Below are 23,571 nucleotides of genomic sequence, written 5' to 3'. Positions count from 1 at the left end.
CAGATACAAAAGAGGGCAGGGCTCTTGCAGCTTTAACTGCATTTAACTGTTGTGATAAAGAGGGAATTTTGCCAGGTGTTGCATGTCTATAAATGACACCTGCTGAAATTCCCTTTTCAATACAACTGTTAAAGATACAGGAGCCCTATCCTCCATTTCATATGGTCACCCTAATTAATTATCATTCATTGAGTACAGTTGCTCAACCAGCTATGGATCCACCTAACTGTAGTATTGTCCAACGCACATTTTACCATCTTGTCAGGAGGGATATCATGGGAAACCTTGTCAAATGCTTTGTTGAAATCAAGATATACTATGTCTGCCTCATTCCCATAATCTACTAAAGTAGTAACTCTATCAAAAAAGGAGATAAAGTTGGTCAGCCATGACTTATTCCTGACAAACTCATGTTGACTCTGGCAAATTTTTCCATCAAAATGGCCATGGTTGCTATGGAGGCTTAAAAGTGACAAATTTTGTCTATTTTCAAATCTGTCCTTTTAAGACTCCATAGCAGTTTGCTGCCAAAAGTCCTCATATTATAGGAGAGGTCATAGTTCAGTGGAAGATCACGTGCTTTGCATGAGGATGGTTTCAGATTAAATCCTGGCATCTCCACTTGAAAAGATCAACTAGCAGGTGGTGGGAAGGAGCTCACTCTGCCTGAGACCATGGGAAACTGCCAGTCAAAGTAGACATTATTGGGATTGATGGACAGAGAGTCTGACCTGGTATGAGCCAGCTTCCTATGTTGATGCTGTCAGTAGAGGCTGGTGGCTCCGATGTCAGTGGGGCTGTGGCCACCAGATCTGGATTTCAGTTGGAACCAGTCAGATCTCTAAAGGAGCTATCCAAGGTGCTGAACTCAAGCATCAAATCAGGTTCAGCACGTTGGATAGCTCCTTTAGAGTTCCATCTGGAACCCAGAGTGGATTCACAGCCTCCCTGACATCGGAGCCACCAACTCCACTGGATGCTGTTAGAAGGCTAAGTGAGCAATCCTATGGCCACTAGACACTGTCTACAGGCCATAGGATTCTTGAGTTTCTAGGAACCGAGTCTGAAACAAGGGCTCTGACTTCAGAGCCCAGAAATTGCTCTCCCCAGTACCTCCCCCTTCCCTTCATAACCAGCATGGTTCTCCCTGCACCATCTCTCTGCTCAGAAACAGAGCACAGAGAGGGCAAAAAGTGGGGGGTCCTGGAGCAGGAAGGGGAGGAGACTGTAGAAGTTGCTTTAAGCAGCTTCCTTTTGAGTCTCCAGGCCACTTCCTTCCCCGAAGCCATGACTAGGCAGGCAAAATTGCTTTCTTGGCAAAAATGCAGGGCAGCCAGAGCAAAGAGAAGAGGATCCCCTTTGTACTCCAGCCATCCTGCATAGGATATTCAGCAACCTCCAATTTTGGAGGCTGGCCACTATCCAGATAGGGTTGCACTCTTATTCAGTGTCCAGAACTATGTTCATCTATGGATAGCCCCCAGGAATAAAACAGCTCTACAAGTGGGCTGCCACATAAACCTTATTTATTTATTTATTTATTTATTTATTTATTTACATTTATGTACCGCCCCATAGCTGAAGCTCTCTGGGTGGTTTACAAAAGTTAAAAACAGTGAACATTAAAAACAAATATACAAAATTTAAAACCATCAAAAGCATAAAAGCAACAATATCCCTTTAAAACCTTAAGCTGTGCTCTAAGGAGAGGAGGGGACCTGATCGTCACGATAGGTACTATTGCATTCTAAATCTGTTCTATGTTCCTCTCTAATCTTGTAAAAGACATGTAGAGATATGTAGGAATGCCTAGCACTGATATTCAGATGCATTCATATTACACAGTACTCTTTTTTTATTTTTTTTAAAGATTTTTAAAAAATTAAGAGCAGCTGAGACCAAATTTGGTCCTGCTTTTAAAATCCACAAACAGTGCAAAAAAGCATATGCTAGTCAGAGCCAGTTCATTTGCAGGGCTGCTTTTGGGCAGCATTGTTGAAGAAAAATAAAGATAAGCATAATAAAAACTTACCAGCATCTATTCTTAGCAATCAGCCACACAGCCTGTTTTCTGTCTTGGGAGCCGCCAGGCCTGCTCTGGAGATAGCGCATTCATATCACTGAAGGCATCAAGTGTGTCATACGCAGGGCAAGCCGCTGAGATTGTGGCGGCCAGCTTCCCCTGCCCAAAATTGTTGTTTATTTGTTCGGTCGCTTCCGACTCTTTGTGACTTCGTGGACCAGCCCACGCCAGAGCTTTCTGTCGGCTTTCTTTCTGCCCAAATAGATCTTGTTTAATAGTCATTCATGGCTGCTGTTGTTGTTGTTTTGTAAAAATGTAAAATCATTCAATGTCATATGCCAGTTGATTGTTTTAAAAAACAAAACAAATAAAGCTCGTGATATTGGTGTGATAATGATGTGTGTGTGTGTGTGAGAGAGAGAGAGAGAGAGAGCGACTAACAACAGAGTATTTTAAAAATATATTTTAAGCTAAACATTTCCTCTTCTGCCCTCATCAGTCGCTCTGCTGTTCAATTGATACCAGGAGTGGCAGTTTGTAATGCTGGAGATGAAAGTTCCTTAGGAGGAAAAACAGATTTTATTTATTTAATTACATTTATATACCACCCCACAGCCGAAGCTCTCTGGGCGGTTCACAAAAGCTAAAAACAGTAAACATTAAAGATATACAAAATTTAAAAACCATCAGAGACGTGAAAACAGTATAAAAACAGCAGCATCCATTTAAAACAACAATTCTGGGGTCCATTAAAAAACAAACTTAGCGTTCAATGCTTAGCGTTCAATGATTGGTATGATACTTATGAGTTGTCCTCCAGGTTGAGGCTGTTTGGACTGGGGCCTTAGCTAGACCTACCTATTATTGCGCAATGGAGGGGTGAAGATTTTATTTATTTATTTATTTATTTATTTATTTATTACATTTCTATACCGCCCAATAGCCGAAGCTCTCTGGGTGGTTCACAAAAATTAAAACCATAATAAAACGACCAACAGTCTAAAATCACAAATGCAAAATACAGTATAAAAAGCACAACCAGGATAAAACCACACAGCAGAATTTGATATAAGATTAAAATATAGAGTTAGAACAGTTTAAAATTTAAATTTAAGATAAAATTAAGTGTTAAAATACTGAGAGAATAAAAAGGTCTTCAGCTGGTGACAAAAGGAGTACAGTGTAGGCGCCAGGCAGACCTCTCTGGGGAGCTCATTCCACAGCCGGGGTGCCACAGCGGAGAAGGCCCTCCTCCTAGTAGCACCTGCCTCACTTCCTTTGGCAGGGGCTCACGGAGAAGGGCCCCTGTAGATGATCTTAAGGTCTGGGCAGGTACATGTTTTTAATTGCGAGATCCCCCCTCTGTTTACAAGCGAGGACCTCAGAGGGACAGGCATAGCGCCTGCCAATTTGTTATTTATTTGTTTTTTATAATTTTTTATTAACACAAATTAAAATACATAAACAATCAATCAAAGAAAGAAAAAAAACAAAGCTCAACTGTTAACATTTGTAATTTGTCAATATTCATAATCAAACAATACAATACAATACAGTTGCTCCCCTTCACCCTTTGGGATCTATTCCTGCTTCCAAAATCTCATTACTCCATTTTGTTATTTTTAAAGAGAGCACACGAGTGCTCGTGCACAGAAGGTAAGTATTTTTTTTTTAAAAAAAAATATTTCCCCGCTCCCCACCCCTCCCCTGATGAGCACAGAGCTCCTGAGGAGGTCTGCGCTCCGTGCGTGTGTCCCAGCTCCTTGCGAAGAACCACGAGGAGCCAGGACAAACCGCAGCGCCCGGCCACACTTTCCAGCCTAAAGTGTAGGGCAAGATCCCAGGACAAGAGAGGGATCATCCTTCCCTAGTCCTGGGATCCCGTGTGTGTCATGTAGACACACAGGGACAATCCCGAGGTTCACCCCGGGATAAAGCCCTGTCTAGCTAAGGCCTAAGAGATCCAGAGGTTTCCCCTTTTGTCAAGCATGTTAGTGTCTAGTTTGTTCTGTTGGTAGCAATTGTAAATCCAAGAGATTATATGAAGGTGAGTTCAAATGTCTTGCAACAGGCTGCACCAGTTGTTTGGTAAGAATTGCAGATTTGCGGTTACAGAATCTTGTTCTTAGGACCGTGGTAGTTTCCCTTACAAATTACATACTATATCTTTCTTTTTTTTAAACATTCAATTAAATAAACCACCTTCATGGAAATGCATGTTACGGATTGCATAATGAAATAAGTTTTGTTGGTAACTGTGGTCCTGAAAGAAGTGGTTTCTCGGAGGTAACTGCAGGTGATGCAACGTGCTGGTTTACATTGATGTGAGCCTGGGTTGCAAATATCTTGCTTAAGTGCAGCTTTAACTAACAATTGATGCAAATTGGGTGGTTTTCTGAATGTGATACGTGGTGGAGAATTAATGGCTTCCGCTAAATGAGCACAATAGGATATAACGGGGTAACTATGTTTAATTATCTTGTGGTAATTAGGGGCAGCGGGATGGTAGTCCACAACAAATGGGATGCGATTATCTTTCATACAGTTCGCCTTTGCTTCATAAAGGAGGGTATCCCTGGATATTATTGATGCTCTTTCTCTCTCTCTCTCTATAACATAATCCCCATTGTATGCTGCAGATTGTTTAGAAAAAAGACAGAAAGCTTCTGACAGAGTTTGTAATTACTCAATTGTGCATAGGGACATATGAAACTGCATATTAAGGAGGGGGTTCAGATGTGGTATTCTGATATACTCGGCAGCCGCACCTCCACCATCCAGCATGCATGAGAAGGGGCTCTAGGTGTGTGCCAGTTCACGCATGTAGAGATCCTTACACGAGGGGGGATTCTGATGGGGCCTAGATCCTACCCCTCACATGGAGAATGACTACATACATACGTCAGTACACGCGTTGAGCCCCTGTTCGTGTGTGCTGAATGTTTAGGCAATAGGAATGAGCTAGGTGCAGCAGTGAGGATGACTAGACCATGATGCTTCTTATCCTCCCACATGTTCCTTGGAACATGTAGAGGGGGTCATCTGAAACCTCCCTACTGTGTTAGCGCATTGGTCCATTTTGTCCAGCACTGAGTTAGTCCATTGGTCTATTTCATCCAATACTGAGTGAGATCATTCGTCTATTCCTTCCAGCACTGAGTTAGCCCATTGGTTTGTTTCGTTCACTACTGAGTGAAACCATTTCGTCCAGTACTGAATTAGTCAGGCTACTGCATCCAGCACTGAATTAGCCCATTGGTCTATTAATGTCCAGTAACTTAGTGAGACCATTGGCTGATTTCGTTTAGTACTGAGAGAGGCCATTGGTCTATCATTTGTCCAAGGCCTCAGGGAGAGTCCTTCCTGTCCCTGCTACCAGAGGAGCTTTTGGACTGGAGAAACTGGGGACTGAACCCAGGACTTCCTGTAAGGCCGTCTTTATCTCACAGCCCCAAAATTCACATATTTTGTTCAGAAGCCTCGTACCAGGAAGGAAAGAGGAGAGAAACTCTGACCTGAACCTCCTTCTGCATGCCTGCTCTTTTTCTCTAGCACCTGAAACATGTCAGCTTCCTTCACACTTAATAAAATTTGCTTCCATAATAGCTGTTTTCTCCATCATTCTTTAACTCTGATTCTACCACGAATCCAGATAACATTGCTATCACACTGTTGCATCCCAGTGTGGCTGTCCTACATTCCCCCTGCGTGCCCCCAGACCAGATTTGGGTCGGAAATAACAGAAATAAACATTTACCATCATTTTCCCCCAATCCAAAGGGATCTCCTTAGCTAGACGCTTAGCCCCAGCTGCCAAATGCTTCTGAGAGATGCTTAAATTCAGGTGTTGGCGAAGGCATTCTATGTTGGTGGCTGCCTTTCCCAAACCAGACGTGAATTGCACTTCGGGTTCCACGAACAAATGGGAACAGCAGTTGTGTGTCACTGGTGGAAATATATTTCTAGATTTGGAATAAAGCACAGTATTTCTACCGTAAGAGAAAAATGCTGCAATATAATTTGTGAATAGAATATGACACTTCCCTAAATGTGGGACGATGCGCCAGAAGTTAAATGATCATTGTCAGAGATGTAAGGAGCCAGGCACTGATATATTTAACCTGCAAAGGATGTTGGGGTCAGGGAAATTAAGAGATACAGAAAGGTTTAAAGACATTAGGATGTACTAGGACAGGGTGGGGAACCTGAGGCTCATAGGCTGCAAGAGGCCCTTGGACTAAGTTGATGTGGATTTGGGGAGCCTAGAGAGAGAAGGAAGGTGGGAGGGGAAAACATGGAGGTGGGGGAAAGCTAAATGGATGGAGCAATGAAAGGAGGGAATGCTCCTGAAAGTGATCAGTTTAGACTGCTGGCAAGAGTGATCTGTCCCTCCTCCAAAGTGTTGTGGACAGGGGGAAAGAGATAGAGAAGTGGGGGGGAGAGGGGCAGAAAGGGAAACCAAAAGGGTGTCCCCTGATAGTTTATCCCCAAGGGAATGTGGCCAGAAAAAAAGGTTCTCCACCCCTGCACTAGGAGATTACAAGGGTTCTAACCTAGCCTTCTTCCTGAAAGGCAACATTTCTCTATGCGGGGAGTTGGATGGCATGAAGGAGCATTCAGTCTGTGAGCATCCACTTGTGATCTCAAAACAGTATAGCTCAAACACAGGTTTACCACCTCATCAACAGGGTTTGGTTTTCTTCTTTTGCTCAAGTAGCATTACTTCGAATGCACTTTTAAAAGGGCTAATAATTAAAATGCCAGGGCATTTCAACTGCAATTGAATGATTGACTCAACTGTGACTCCTGGCTCCACTACACCGCTGGGAGTACTTCCAGATGGAGAATGCAGCTATTGCTCCTTTAACAGGTTTTCCGTGGTAAGAAAAAAGACGGAAGAAGCGGGAGGGAAACACGGGACTTACGAGTGGAAGACGGCAATGTCTGGAACCCCCATAAAGTTCTGGGAACGAGGCAGGGCGATGCCTGAGAGTAAGTCCCATTGGACACAGCGGGTCGTACTTCTGAAAAAACTTGCATAGGATTGTGCTTCACATGTCGTTAGCTCAGAGTCAGAATGCAACTAAAAAGCATGTAATCTATTGTGACTGTGTGTGATTCCAGGTCTTCAAACATGATTCCAGGTCTTCATTTCCATTTCTTCAAACATGTGAAAAGAATTAGGTTAATTATGTGATTAACATAGCAATGAACTAATAGGATTAAAGTTACTAGAATAATGTGTGGGTGCCACAGATTGGGCTCTTGACTTCCCATTGCCCCCACCCCCATGTAACTGGAAATAAAAGGGAATCTATGGTCCTTCCCCAGGCTGTTTCCTCCATCATAATCTTTTTTTTAAATTGGATTCTGATTTCCATGAGCTAAATTGATATTTCACCATGCATTATGTCAGAGCCTGTCATCTCTGTATATTTTGTTCTCCAATTATAACCATAATAATCATGGTGGGTTTTTTTAATGGAATCTTTCCTCGTAGTCCACCAGTGAACCCTAATGGGTACTTGACCTCTCTGTGCCCCCCTCTCTTTGGTCTGTAAGACATTCATCATCATCACCATCATTTAATTTTTGTGAACCGCCCAGAGAGCTCCGGCTATTGGGCGGTATAGAAAGGTAATAAATAAATAAATAAATAAATATTATTATTATTTATTTATATAGCACCATCAATGTACATGGTGCTGTACAGAGTAAAACAATAAATAGCAAGACCCTGCCGCATAGGCTTACATTCTAATAAAATCATAATAAAACAATAAGGAGGGGAAGAGAATGCACCAAACAGGGAGTATAAAAGTCAGAGCAAAATCAAGTTTTAAAAGCTTTAGGAAAAAGCTGAGCTTTAAAAGCTGCGGTTGAACTTGTAGTTCTCAAATGTTCTGGAAGAGCGTTCCAGGCGTAAGGGGCAGCCGAAGAAAATGGACGAAGCCGAGCAAGGGAAGTAGAGACCCTTGGGCAGGCGAGAAACATGGCATTAGAGGAGCGAAGAGCATGAGCGGGGCAATAGTGTGAGATGAGAGAGGAGAGATAGGAAGGAGCTAGACAGTGAAAAGCTTTGTAGGTCAACAGGAGAAGTTTTTATTGGATTCTGAAATCACCGTCGTCATCATCATCATCATCAACATCATCATCATCATCATCAGGACATAAGAAGTGTCATGCTGGATCAGACCAAGGGTATCTAGTCTTTTGTATCTGGTCAAGAGGGCAGGGCTCCTGCAGCTTTAACTGTTGTGATGAAGAGGAAAGTTCACCAGGTGCTGCATGCATACAAATGATACCTGCTGAAATTCCCTTTTCTATACAGCTGTTAAAGATAAAGGAGCCCTGTCCCCCCTTTCCATATGGTCACCCTAGGTTGCAATATTCCCAACATGATCAAATCACACTTAGTGCAGCTAACATGTAGAAGAATTACCAGCTCAGATCTGTGGAGGCTGACAAGAGAGGAGGCCAGAGCAGTTGACCATACAGAGTTACAGTGAGCAGCCCCTGTGCATTGGATTCACAACACAAGGGCCTTACATTATTTAATTCACATATTTCTGTTAGCACAGTAGTCATTCTCTCCCTTTAGGAATTACTGCTCTGTTGTGATATGGAAGCAGGGGGGGAAAGAAAGGCGCCATCGTTTTGGCTGTTAACCAAGCATGTTGAACAGACAAGGAACAGCTACGGTTTTGCATTTCTTGAAGCTGCAATCCTATACCTGCTTACCTGGGAGTAAGTCCTATTGAACTCAATAGGACTTACTTCTGAGTAGACATAGGATTGCACTGAAAGTTCTTTGTAAAGCCTTTTTAGTTCTATGTACTATATCTAAATCTGTTGGTTTTTAAAAATTATATGCGGTGTGACCTTGGATGGGCACAGAGAGTTCATTAATTGTTATGAACTGGAGCCTAGTATTGAAGTTGTGAATCTGTCAGAATTTGACATATTGTCTCATTTCTTTGGGAGTTTCCCATTTTTTTTCCTCCTTTCACTTCTTCCTTTGGGAAATGGACAGCTCTGCACTGACACGTCTCCTTGATTAACCTTCAAAGGAGGCACTCTTTTCGTAGGTGTTGTGTGTATAAGAGAAGGTGGTGGTGATGTGTGTGTTTATTGCAAAGAAAGAAAGAAAGCTGATTACACTGATGTACACCTATTACAGCCTTCCTCAACCTGGAGCGCTCCAGATGTGTTGGACTACAACTCCCAGAATGCCCCAGCCGCTGGCTGGGGCATTCTGGGAGATGCAGTCCAACACATCTGGAGCGCCCCAGGTTGAGGAAGGCTGACCTAGCATGATAGCAGCAATCAACAAGTAAATGGATGGTTTGAAACTGCAAGCAGATTTCCAGGATCATCCCATTTTGCAAGCACATTTGATAGTGGTAATGGTTAAGAACACTTTTCTAGGGTGACCCTATGGAAAGGAGGACAGGGCTCCTGTATCTTTAACAGTTGCATTGAAAAGGAAATTTCAGCAGGTATCATTTGTATATATGGGGAACCTGGTGAAATTCCCTCTTCATCACAACAGTTAAAGCTGCAGGTGCCCTGCCCTCTTTTAAATCTGGTCACCCAAGTATAGCTCCTGCAGCTTTAACATTTGTGATGAAGAGGGAATTTCACCAGGTTCTCCATATATACGAATGGCACTTGCTGAAATTCCCTTTTCTATACAACTGTTAAAGATACAGGAGCCCTGTCCTCCTTTCCATATGGTCACCCTAACTTATCATCCTGTATCAACCTAGGTTGAAAATAGCTGCTGGCTGCTGGACCAGATGGCCTTATAGGCTCCTTCCAACTCTATTTTCTATGATTCTGGGAGTGACTCAGTGCAATGGGACATGCACATCACTGAACTGCCTTCCTGATGACCCTGCTTTTTTTCCTGGTGTAATCATTCTTCTTGCATACTGCTCTTGATGCCATTGGCTCAGCTGATCTGATGTCACAATGGGCCTCGGTTATTCATGGCTGCTGGGTCATTTGCCCCCTGGCCCAGGTCTGATTTATTTATTTATTTATTACATTTTTATACCGCCTAATAGCCGAAGCTCTCTGGGCGGTTCACAAAAATTAAAACCATAACAAAACAACCAACCAACAGTCTAAAAACACAAATACAAAATACAGTAAATACATGTTAGCTGATGCAGGAATGTGTCCTGTCTGCCTTTGGCTTAGCTACTCTGATGTCACAGGGTGGTCATGCAAGCTTTAGGCAGCTGACTTCAGTGCTGTGGGCTAGTGGGGAAACCTCTGATTATGAATTCTGTGTTCCACGGATAACTTTGGGCTAAATCCAAAGAGCACTGGAGTGTTATTTCATTATGGTATTTCAATGAGCCCTTTGGGGTAGGGGCCGCCTTGTTGGCAGGTAGTTGCTGTTTTTGATTTTTGGTGATTGCTTCTGCCACTGTTGGCCAGGTTCTGTTTGTTTTCCACTCCTTGGGGATTGGGTTTATTCTCCCAGTTATTGTCATGGTTGTTCTCTTGTATTTTAAAATTGTTTTCCAACTCTACGTTTTGTTAGCCAGTTCGGGTTTTGTCTACAGCAGCCAGTGAAAAAGAGGGCACCAGTTGGCATAAAATGGACATGTGGTCATATATATTCAAATTCAGAAATCAAATCCTGTGATTTAAGTGGAAATACTCTTACTTCCCATGGTAGGGAAGATTGTGAGCACGTGGGGTGTGTTCGTGGGCAATCAATGAGCTGCCTATGTGCTCCCTGCATACGGGTCTGTATTTTTAAAGCAGACCTGAGACTAGTGAACAGCCTTTCAGATCAAGGGTGCCTTCAAACAGAGGACTGTCCTCTGCAAAGTAGGTCACATGGACTCCCTAGCTTTGGAAAGAAAAGCAGTATAGATTTTTTTTAAAAAAATCCACAAATGAGACTGGATTCCTTCATCCTTATTTAGGAAAGCATACAGAAACAGGCAGAGTTACTTTGGCTTTCTTCAGGGTCCAGAGGACGTGTTGCTTCTTTGAATTCCAACAGAGTTGACTGTGCTTTGGCCTTCGTGGCCGGCTGATTGACACGGATGGATTGACAACTTCCTTCACTGCCACTGGATCCTTTTCCCCAGTCCTGCAGCTGCCCTTCTTGGCAAAGCAGAAATGGTGCCATTACACCCTCAGTCACCCGGGGAAGACAGTGATGCGCACCCTGGCATTGCTGTTACCTTTCCAGGTCAGCCATCTTTGTTGCATGCTCCTGAAAGCCTTCCCTCTTGGCAAATAGATGCCGGGGCAGGCAATAAACGAAGCTCAGATCTCCCAAGACTTGCATGACTACCAGTCGGGATAATTGCCTTTTTGTGAAATAAAAGCTGCTTCCTTGAAGGGCCTGTAAAAGGTCACCTTTGTGTATGCGTGTCTCTCTCTTAAAAAATCAATATCTGCCTAACCCCCATTTCTAAAGTGTGTTTGGCTCTTATGGATGCTTTGTTACAGAGCAGGAATGCTTGGAAACACCTGGAGAAAGGTCAGCCTGCAACCCAGGGGCGTGTGCAAAGGGCACACGTGCTGTGCTGCAGAGAGAAACTTTCAGAATTCTTATAAGCAAAGCTTTTCCCCCCTCCCCCTTTTCTGCGGAGGATCTTTCCTGCCCAATCGCAAGGCAGCTCCCTCCTGCTTCCAAACCACCCCCACCCCCATTGAGAGAATAGATTGCTGCCAACACGGTTCGAAAGAGGCAATCATGCAGTTGACTGGGGCAGTCGTGCATAAAACTGGGCTGGCTATTTCTCAGGCAAGAGAGCTGATGGGCAGCCCTCACTGCAGAACTTTCCCTTTCCTTAGGTGGGTGCTTCCAGTTACGGTGGATAAATTAGGGACGTGACGGATATCCGTGGTTTCTCAGTTTCTGGGAGCAAAATAAACCCCATCTTCTTGCAGCTATGAAAAAGTAACCTGACTACGTCAAGAGCTTATTAGGGGGCACGACAAATATTCACGATTTCTCAGCCTGAATGGAATATGGCAGCAGGTTTTCGCAAAGCGACAGTGGAACTGGTTAAAACAAAACTTGAAATAAACAATCACTTCTTGCACAAAATATTGTACAGTCTGCACAGTAGCAAGCCAGCCAAGCCAGTGTTTTGAATAAGGAACAAAGATCATGGTATATCATGGTACCCTGTATAATAATATGCCGGGTGGTGTTTGCAATAGGGAATGAGGACTTGCAATAGCCCACACCACACCCTATGCAATAGCAAGCAAGTCAGCAATTTAAATGGGAAACTATTTGCTGTTGAGCTACTCCTCTTCCCACCTCTGGAACACTTATTTTTAACAAATGCAAAGGAAATAGCAGAGAGCTTCGGCTATTGGGCAGTATAAAAATAAATAAATAAATAAATAAATAAATAAATAAATATGCACACATGCAGATCTACAAAACAAACAGACAGATATGGCATCTGTGTTTTTCACTGAACAGGGAGCAATACTTTCCAGTGGTAGAATCAGAAATGATATATGGGAAATACCATGCCGAAAAGGCTCTCAGAGTGGCTTATATAAGATCAAAACAGTCCCTGTCTGCAGTCTTGTAATCTAAAAGACATAACACAAAAGGAAAAGGGGATGAGGAGGGAAGAGGAAAACCAGCAAACTCAGGGACAGCATCCTCTACTGCACCTGAGAGCAGTAGTCTAGTTTTGGGGCCAAAGTTTTGGGGATCACACAGTTCTGTCCACTTTATATCCCGAGAATATGTTACCTCTGCCTAATGGCAGTGCTAGTTCTGGGTTGGATTACGTTTGCTAATATAAGCTGCATTAAATCCTCACGAAGTCTCTGCCACCTGCACTTACCAGTACTTATTAAAAACTAGCTAGATGCCATGTTTGGTTAACTGCAAAGTCAGTTGGCAACACCAGCAGGTTTATAGGTATCCAGGGTTCCTACAGCTTTGAACGGCAGCCCTTTCCTGATGCTCTTCCTTAGTCTTCTGACATGGACTTCCCTTGCACTAAATGGGGGGGGGGGGAATACATAAAGTAATGAAGGTTAAAGTGTGGCTTTAAAAGCCCCAAGAACTGAGAGCAGCTATGGTCTGGATTATGAAGTCTGCTTTTGTAAGAGGCTCTTCTGTTGACACTGCCAGCACTGTGGCAGGAGTGTGGATCATATGGCTGGCTCACTCCTGTTCTCTGAAACTGTGCCATATTTATTTATTTTTATTAATTTATTTACAATATTTATATACCACTCCCCATTCAAAATTTCAGAGTGGTGTACAAGATAAAATAAAACTAAAGCAAAACAAATACACATTAAAATAGATATATATAGATATTTTTTAAAAAATGCAAAATGCAAAGTGAACCGTGGCTGGTCATGAAAGGAAAGCGTCCTGGAACAACGATGTTTTCAGGAGGCGCTGAAAGGAATACAAAGTTGGCACCTGCCTGACCTCCAGAGGCAGGGAATTCCATAGGAGGGGGGCCACCACACTGAAGGCTCTTCCCCTGGTGGACTCCCAATTGGAGAATGGGTCTATGTGGAACCACCAGGAGCATGCCCTCGGATGACCTCAGTGACCGGGCAGGTTGATAGGGGAGAAGGCGCTCTCTCATGTTTGGGAATTAGCAAGCCCCTCAGCAGTTACTTTGTGTCAGATGGGCACCCATACACTTGCTCTCCATTATGGGAGAAAGGAGCTCATTGTGTGGGGCGTAAGGGATGGGGTGTGTCTGTCAAGCTCGATGCTGTTCAGGTTCTCATTTTTACCAATGCTATGCAGTTTTGTCCACATTTTTTTAAAAAAATGTATTCATTTTTGTACACATCCCCGCCCTTCCAATTGCATCGCAAACTTTGGAAATGTATGGATTTTGGTGAGACAAACTGTTGTCTGGTTCACATTTGGGTTCAGGAACTGCAACTTTCCCCAGCATTGAAATGCAAACCAGGCAAATGTCTTACCCAGCCCCAGCACTGGCTCCATGTTTTGGAGGGCCCCGGACAAGACATCCGCAGTGCCCCCCCCCTTTAGTGAGTCTACCTTCTCTCTGCCATTGTCACCAGCTGCTATTGCTCCTCCTCTTTCTCATCGCTGCTATTATTATTTATTATTTATTTATTACATTTATATCCTGCCTTTTTTCCTCCAAGGAACCCAAGGCCGTGTACATAATCCTCCTCCTCTCCATGTTATCCGCACAACGACAACCCTGTGAGGTAGGTTGGGCTGAGAATCTGTGACTGGCCCAAAGTCACCCAGTGGGTTTCCATGGCCGAGTGGGGCCTAGAACCCGGATCTCCCGACTCCCAGTCCGACATCTTAGCCACTACACCACACTGGCTCTCACTCACTACCACTTGCTTGCTTGACAGGCAGAGAGCCAGTGAGCAAGTAGGCCGGATCCCCTACTGCTCCTCCTCACCACCCCCATAGTCTGGGATAGAGCAAGAGGCAGGTGAAGAAACAGGTTGCAATGATGAAGAGGAGGAGCAAATCCAGGGGGCTTTTGTCAGTGGGCCCCTACTGGGGCGTAAGCCCTCACCAAGTGCCCAGCAGTGTCTGCCTCTGATGTAAGCCCTGCCTATTCCTAATGGAAGTGGGGAGGATAATTCTATGCTCCTGCTATGCTGAGTGGCTGCGATGTCAGCAGTACACATGAATAATATGCAGGGCCGGCCCTATCATTATCCAAAATGAAGCAGTTGCCTCAGGCAGCAGAGACTGGGAGGCGGCAGCAAGGTGTTGGAGGAGAGAGCTGTGGGCCAGGCACCCTGCTCTGCACCCCCTAAGTTAGCCTGCAGCCTTCAGGGGCTGTGGGGGATACTGTCCCATTACCAGTTTGAAGACAGATCCATCTGTCAGCCCAGTTGACTTTTGTACATGGAATGGGAGTGGGCGCCATCTTATCCTTCGCCTCAGGCAGGAAAAGTTCTTGGGCCCCCACTGATATGATCCTGTAACAAAAGTAAAAGAAGTCCAAGTCTAGCAGAAGACACTGAAGCATGACAACACTGACAGCTACTGCCACAGTATCCCTGGCAACTCCACCATCCCTCACCCATCATGACATTGTGCACTGACAGCCATCTCACCTTAACCATGCATGGAAAACACCAATCATCACGATGCCGGTATGATGTCCCAGGACCCTTCCCATATAAAATGTCCAAATGGTCTGCCAGGAACAGCCCACTGTGCTTCATCTGTCAATGCCTCCCATGGGAGCATCCATATAAACCTCATAGGCAATTGTCCTGGCCCCCAGCACAAGAATTTGACTTTGGCTGGAGTAAGGAGGAATCCCCCAGACCATGTTTAAAATATGCTGAGCTAGGTGAAAAGCTATTTTGCAAGGAGGGTGATGTGGGAGTGGTGTGGACAGGGCAAGCCAGAGTGCCCGGGGTAAAAGCAGGGGTGAGGAATCATAGAATAGTAGAGTTGGAAGGGGCCTATAAGGCCATCGAGTCCAACCCCCTGCTCAATACAGGAATCCACCCTAAATCTGTGGCCCTCCAGCTGTTGTTGGACTCCAGTTCACATAAGTCCCAGCCAGCATGGTCAATGGTGAGTGCTGATGGGAGTTGTATTACAACAGTATTTGGAGGGCTGCAGGTTCTTTCCCCCACTGATGTAAGTGCAAGGAAACAGCATTGTGACCCAGCTGGTAGCTCAGTGGGGAAAAGCCGTGCAATGGAATGCAAGAGATGTCTGGAGAAGAGAAGGTTGAGGGGAGACATGATAGCACTCTTCAAATACTTAAAAGGTTGTCCCACAGAGGAGGGCCAGGATCTCTTCTCGATCCTCCCAGAGTGCAGGTCACAGAATAACGGGCTCAAGTTACAGGAAGCCAGATTCCAGCTGGAAATCAGGAAAAACTTCCTGACTGTTAGAGCAGTACGACAATGGAATCAGTTACCTAGGGAGGTTGTGGGCTCTCCCACACTAGAGGCCTTCAAGAGGCAGCTGGACAACCATCTGTCAGGTGTGCTTTAAGGTGGATTCTTGCACTGAGCAGAGAGTTGGACTCGGTGGCCTTAAAGGCCCCTTCCAACTCTATGCTTCTAGATATCAATGTAGTTCATACATGAAGAAGCATATTTTGCTAGCAGCAATAACTTTGGAAGGGAAAGGGAGGGGAACTAAGACTAGAACCCAGGGCTTCTGTTGCAGAGAGCAATACCTCTAGAAGTCACAGGAGCAGAGAGAAGAGAAACACACGGCGTGTCCTTTGTCGTCTCTTGGAGACTTAGCCAGAGGAACACCTTGGCTTACTGCCCCCTTCCATCGTGTTGGTGTCACGTTTAAATTTCATTCCCAAATATTCTGAATTTTAAGTTCAGTATTGGCATGGACTGAACCAAACTGAGTACACTTTTCACACCTTTTTAACACCCAGGAATAGTCAGCTTTCACACCAGCATGTCACTAAGAAGAGATGCCATGGGCATTTTACCACATATATATTCAGATAGGTAAAAATACATGGTTAACACAAATATAAGAACGCCAACGACCAAGGCCTAACCCTTTCCTACATAACACAGGGAAGCTTCCCAGACTGACCTCAAAAAGACTACCATTCTGTAGTATATGCAGATTCTTGCATATGTGGATTTAGGGCAGAATTTCTTAATAATCCAGAGCAGAATTCAATAAAGGGGGAAAAGGTTTATTTAGGGAAAACAAGATATACACTCAAACATAAAAGGGGGAAAAGGGAAGTTTTTTGTTTTGTTTTTGTTAGAGAACAGAGGAAGTTCCTTTCTCCCATATCTGGTATGCTGGAATCCAAACGGATTAACAAGAGAAATGTGCCTACTTTTATGAATAAGTACTTAGCTAATTATAAGTCAAGTGGGGTTTTTGAGCTATTACATTTCCATTGGGAACAAAGGTGTAGAGCTAAGACAACATTGTGTAAGAAAGTGAGCTAGTTGGTTAGCACAGCAGCATTCAGGTTGCAGGTGTGGAGGGTTGCATGTTTGAACATTTGTTGAGGCAAATGTGCCAGTTCAGCTAGCTGTCAAACCTTTTCAGCATGGCCTGGGCACATGGGGTGAAAATCCAATGTAAGTTCTATTTAGAGTAGACCCATTGAAATGAATGGTATTTAAGTTACGCATGATTAACCTCAGCCTCATTCAAATAATAATAATAATTTATTTGTTACCCGCCTCTCCCTCTGGATGGAGGCGGGGTACAACACAAATGCAAACTCCATAAAATACATATAATTGATTAAAACATATAAAACTGCTACATTATTAAAAGGCATCTTAAAATTCAACTGGGTAGGCCTTATGAGCTCCCTCTCTTCTACATTTATTGTTATGAAATTAAATTATTAAAAGTATTTTTAAACCACCCTTCATCCTTACTGCTACCAAGGCAGTCTACAATGAGTCTGGTCATACATACTCATATAGTTACAAAATACAATTAAAACAATAAAATAACAATAAAACAAGACAGACTAGCCCAGCTTAAAATGGCCAGGCAAACAAAGTACGTTTTCACCTGGCAACGGAGAGATTGCAGTGTCAGTGCCCATCGCAGCTCTATGGGGGCTGATATGAATATAATTCTATATATTCATATATACCAGTAATTTTGTCAAAGATGCAATTTTCCTCACCGCGGACAGGCCATTGCAGAGCGCTGAATCCCACAGTGCCATCCCAAGCAACCAAATGCTGAGGCGAGCATAACGCACAACAGCATAATTTGAATCCATGGCCTGTTAGATGAGAGATTTTTATTTATTTATTTATTACATTTTTATACCGCCCAATAGCTGAAGCTCTCTGGACTTAATGGTCTTATGAGGGGGGGAGGGGGAGGGGGAGGGAAAGGCTCTTTAGATGTCAGTCAGTATTATTTCACTTAGTTCAAAATGCAGCAAGCCAAGCCTGCCACATTTGGGAGCCTTCCTGCCTATTCTCCCTAGGACCTCTGCCCCAAAGTCCCACCCTGATAGCACCACTGGTCAGCTGGGAGACACAACTCTAACCCAGTGCCGGCTGGTGCCTGTTGGGGCAGAGGACAGGGCAGATGCGCAATATTCTACTGAGTTTGTGGAAGGGGTACAGAAGACCACGTGTAGCACTTGGAAGCAGTGGGGCAAATGTACCTGGTTGTTGGGGGAACCTCTCTGGCACACGTGGGTAGGGGACAGGCGGTGTGTGTGTGTGTCACTGCCCCATTTCATTTGCCCCAAATGTAGAGCCGCCTCTGTTCTAACCATTGGTCGAGAACGTGGCATTTTCTTGGGCGGCAGGCAGCAGGGCCCCTCTTCATGCACCTCTGAACACAACCATAAGCCAGGCTTGGCTGGCGAACCAGATGAATGAATGAATGGAGTCTGATTCTACACAGGCCCGGGATCAAAGTTGCAGGCAGAGGCGCGCCTAAGAGCCTCCTCGCTTGCCGTCGCTCTGAACCCGAAGGGATCTCCAGGTTAGGTTTATCGCTATGTGCCTTTGCAGGGTGTGTGTGGGGTGGGGGCAGTGTGTGAGAAGGAACTGCTCTGGGGCTTGGCTTTTGTCGGTTGGATTCCTCCGGCCAGTGGTGGCTGGTGGCTCCAAGGTCAGTGGGGCTGCACATCCGCCTCTGGATGTCAATCCGAACCAGCCAGAACGGTAAAGAAGCTATCTAAGGTGCCGAAGCCAATCCCCAAAATGGGCTCCTCTCCTTGGATGGCTCGTTTAAAGTTCTGGCTGGTTCGGATTGAAACCCAGAGCGGATTCTCAGCCCCACTGACCTCGGAGCCGCCTGCCTCCACTGCCTGCTGCCCCCTCCGCCCCCCCCCCCCGCTCTCTGCAGTAGCCGCTCACTCTCAGCAGGGGCTCCCTTGCCTTGCCTTGTTTGCTTGAGCCGCGGGCCGGCCGCACAACTACTTTCGCGCACACGCAGCGGCAGCGGCGTCGCCGTCCTCCTCTCCGGCGTCCCCCTTTCCTCTGTTTTGGCGAGGCGGAGCGGGTGCCGCGGGCTCGGTGCCCTCACGGATCGACCCGGGCGCAGGCAAGGCGCGTTTGGAGCAGAGCCGCCCCTGCCTGTGCCACGCGAGCCCGCTTGCCTGCCGGAGCGCCTCGAGGGCGGCGGGCTCATCGTGGGCTTGTTTACACAGGCAGATTCGGCGAGTTGGAATTCCCCCGCCGCGAAGGTGACGGCGGCGGCTGGTGCGGAGGGCTGTGTGCGCGCACGGGGCGGCGGGGCGGCAGATCCAGCGCTTCTCCCAGCAGCAGTCCTAGTATTGTCCTGCAACCGAAGGGGTCTTGATCGCCCCTCCTCCTCCTCCTCCTCCCCTGTGCAATTTGTCCGGAGATGGCATTTTGGGTGAGTTTGCTGCGTGCTTCCCTCCCTCCCTGGGCTGCGTTTGCTTTTGCCTCTCTTTTGTTTCATGCGCTTTCTCCACGCCTTGGTGGCTTTTGCCCCGGCTTGCGGAGATGGAGGAGAGAAATAAAGTGGGATCTTTAGAAGTGAGGCGATCGGAGGCTTTTCGCGTTGAGAAGAGGGAAGGAGAGAGACGGATCAAGGCAGCTTCTCTCCCCCCCCCCGCCCGCCCCATCTCCTCTTCCAGCCCTCATCCTCCCAAGTTTTTCTTTCAGCCCCTCTCATTCATTCTCCGTTTCCCTCCCTCCGTCCTATTCTTTCTGCGACCGAGGCGGCGGAGACGCAGCGCTCTCTGAATGGAACTTTTCTTCCATCAGAGCATCGGGTTTGCGCCGCTTTTGCCTCGGCTGCTCAGAACTTCTACGGCCAGGCCGTCGCCAGAAGAAACCCACTGTGGGTTCGGGCTGGCGGGCTGGGCAGCGTCGCTTCCCTGGCAAGACACCCAGGAGGCGTGTGTGTGTGTTTGTGTGTGTGTGTTGGCTGGCCGGCCGCTGAGTCCCAGAGAGGTGTGTGTAGAAGGAGGTTTCTCCACAGTCCTTAGAATGGACCCTTTTCTTCTTGTCTGCTCTTGAAACAGCCTGTCCACTGGCCTCCCACCCCACCCCCATTTGCTTACGGCCCTCACACCGCCACCACACTGCCTGCCATCCGGGGGGGGGGGCAGTATGTGCGTGTGTCGTTGGAGGGAAAAGGCACATTGCTGCCACTTTTAAACCTTGCCAAGGGAAGACGGGCTGGCCCTCTCCACCTTTCCAAAGAAACCAGGGGCGCCCATGGAGGGTGGAACCTTCTGCTTTTCTACCATCCCCCTCAAAAGTGGCCCCATCTCTCTGTCCCATTTGTCTGGGGAGGAGGAGGAGGAAGGGGGGGAGAACCATCCAGCAGCAGCAGCAGTAGAGACCCTTCCCCTTGGAGTGGTAGAGGGCTGGGCTTGGTCCCACGCCCCTCTGCCTCCTTTGTTCAGATGGAGGTGCTGGCTTGTCCCGCAGGGAGCTGGTGGTGCTTAGAAGAAACATGAGACCTGCTTACCCAGAGGAAGGCAGAACAGAGCGGTGCAGGGTGGTGGGAGTGTTTCATGCGCGTCCTTTGAACCTGTCTATATGGTGAGGGGAGTTGGGTGGTGGTGGCTGGTGGACTTTTCGCCAGGGCGAAAGACTGAATGTGGGAAGGTCATGGTGAAGGGGATCTTGACGATAGCCGCGCAAAGGGTTCCAGCAATCGGCCATGCGCCGGCTGTGTTGTTTCAACAGGGAGCGTCCCTCTGTGTACATTACGCACACTCTTGCCTTGTGAGTGGTAAGCGCTGGGGGTGGGGGGGTGCCCAGGAAAGAAATGCTCAATTCAAGTAAAGAAGATCCTGAAAGGAAAGTATTTATTTATTTATTACATTTCTATACCGCCCAATAGCCGGAGCTCTCTGGGCGGTTATTCATGCCTGCCCATACCATCCTAGGATGCTTTACTTTTGGATTCTACCTCCAGTTTTGGGCTAAGCACACATTCAGATCCAACCAGGGAAAAGAAACTAGGTGCCTTCCAGATGTTTTGGACTATAACTTCAGTCAGCCCCAGACAGCAAGACCAGTGGTCAAGGCTTGTGGGCGTTGTAGCCTAAAACATTTGGAGGGTACTAGATTGCCTACAGTACTTAATAATTGGGAGGATTCTGGTTAAAATACACACACACACACACACACACACACAAAACCACCTGGGGAAAATACTTAAAATCACTTAGTGTAGCATAGTTGTTCACTTAATCATCCCTTTGTGCTCATCACAATCAAGAAGGCAAATATGTGGATTCTCATGCCTCCCCTTCCGCTTCAATGCATGATGAAAACAAAGTAACAATTATTCCATAATAATTAATCCAGAATTAAGCTTGTGCATATGTGTGTACACGTGTTCACACAGTCTATTAGCTGTTCATTCAAGACAGATATTATTGGCACACTTTAACAGAGTGTGCTTCTAAAGCTACCAAGCAAAAGACAATGTGCAGCTATTCCATCTTTACCTCCTTAACAGGTTTTTTAAATTATTTTTTTGTGGGAAGAAAAAAAGATGATAGAAGCAGTGGGAAATTCTGTGAATGAGGCAGGGCAATTACACGATAAAAGCCTCCATCTGGAAGCACCTTCATATGCGCACGTTGGTGTCAAACAGCAGCTTCCGGAGGGGTGATTTCCACTGGGATTGTGGCATGGAAGGGAAAGTTTAAACTACCTCTCCCTGTGTGCTGGCTGGGGTTCCAATCCTGATCAGCCTGCTCCCAGTAGATGCTATCTATAGTTTTAAAAAAGATGTATGCATAGCTGAGCCACTGGTAGTTTGCCCCCCACATAGGGCACAATCCAACCATAAGAACATAAGAAGAGCCCCGCTGGATCAGACCAAGTGTCCATCTAGTCCAGCACTCTGTTCGCAGCAGCTGTCAACCACGGACCCACAAGCAGGACATGGTGCAACAGCACCCACCCGCCCATGTTCCCAAGCAACTGGTGTATATAGGCTTACTGCCTCGGATACTGGAGGTAGCACACAACCATCAGAGCTAGTAGCCATTGATAGCCTTCTCCTCCAAGAATTTATCCAACCCCCTTTTAAAGCCATCCAAATTGGTGGCCATCACTACATCTTGTGGTAGTGAGTTCCATAGTTTAACTATGCGCTGTGTGAAGAAGTACTTCCTTTTATCTGTCCTGAATCTCCCCCCAATCAGCTTCATTAAGGGGAACAAAGAATTCAACATATGTGAACCACCCAGAAAGCTTCGGCTATGGGGCTGTATACAAATGCAATAAAATAATAATAATAATAATAATAATAATAATAATAATAATAATATGCAGCTCCCACCGATTTTACTAATTGCTTTCCAAAAGGCCCAGTCCAGGCTTAACTCCTCCTCTTGAGCTTGGGAACCCTGTACTCTGATCATAGAAATGACTAGTTATGGTCCTGTGATGTATAAAGGAGTAGAAAGAGGGGGAAAAACACCAAAACACTGGTACTGGAAAGAGAGTAAAACTCTGGTGTTCGATGAAGTAAATAAATGGTTTTAATAGTTTTCTTTCCAATACACGATTTTTACTATTATTTTAATCATTGGATTCTTTTTGAAAGAAAACTATTAAAATCGCTTATTTACTTCATCGAACACCAGAGTTTTACTCTCTTTCCAGTACCTGTGATGTATAAGACATAGCATTGAATTTCCTTGGTAAAGTAACCAAGTTGATCCATTAAAGGAAGGGCAACATTCCCCCAGGTTTGCCTTTGCATGGATTGCCTTGCAGCTGTGCCAAGTGCAAATGCAGCATCGCTAACAGCTGGAGCAGACAGACACTTTCATCACCTTTAACTGCAGAGGAGCGAACGTAACACATTGTGGTGTGACAGTTTGCCAGCAGATGTCACCCCCTGCGTTCGAGAGCAAGGGGAATCGGCCCTGAAGATTTTAGGAGGAGGGAAGAGGGGGCAGGGCTCTCTCTTAGTGGCAGAAGCTGGGCTTGGTACGGGAACATTGTTAGCCACTGCCTTTCTTTAATGGAAACCTATTGTTGTCATCTGTTGAGGTCTTTGAGGCATCTGTGCCTCAAGCCACTTACTGCATTTCCAATCAAGCTGACAACACTGCTAGGTCAAAAGTCCCCAGATAATGGGCCAAGGCCATGGGATGCTATGCTGGAGTGATGGGGAGAGGAGGGAGCATTCCTTTAAATGAAGGACATCTGGCAATTCCACTGCTGGTTATTAGGTCCTCGATTTACTGGGGTCAAGTTGGGTGAAATCTGGTTTAATTAATTCAGCTTAGGCCAAAGCACTAGCGCGGGTGTCTGGGGGGTGAGGAGAGACCCTTCCCCATATGTGGAAGGGTCTTTGAAGGCCATCTAGTCCACCCCACCCACCCCCCTTGATGCAGGGAATCCAGAGCTAGTGCCTCCGTCCTCAACAGATCGCTGTCCAGCCACTGCTGATTCCATTGTTGAACTGCTCTGGCCTCCATCAAGGCATTTCTCCTATAGCTCCGCTGACCTTGTGTAACTTAAGTCCATTTGGGGTAGCAGAGAACAAGCCTTTGCCTTCTTCTTTGTGACAGCCAACCAGGCCCAGCATTGGGCAAAAGGCAGGATACAAATAAATATAATAC

The 23,571-nt window shown here is 45.8% G+C and overlaps 1 protein-coding gene across 1 annotated transcript in view; it reads left to right on the top strand.

The window, feature by feature from the left end:
* The first annotated feature begins 19,306 nt into the window (after positions 1–19,306).
* Positions 19,307–23,571, top strand: part of PLXNB1 (plexin B1) — a 146,066-nt gene continuing 141,801 nt past the window's right edge. Inside the window, exon 1 of the mRNA XM_063122145.1 lies at positions 19,307–19,358. The gene's annotated coding sequence lies outside the window, so the exon portion shown is untranslated. The remainder of the gene's footprint in view (positions 19,359–23,571) is intronic.

This window comes from Elgaria multicarinata, chromosome 3, assembly GCF_023053635.1.
Source record: "Elgaria multicarinata webbii isolate HBS135686 ecotype San Diego chromosome 3, rElgMul1.1.pri, whole genome shotgun sequence".
Lineage (NCBI taxonomy): Eukaryota > Metazoa > Chordata > Lepidosauria > Squamata > Anguidae > Elgaria > Elgaria multicarinata.
The sequence above is the reverse complement of the archived record's forward strand: the minus strand, read 5'-3'. Positions and strand labels throughout refer to the sequence as shown.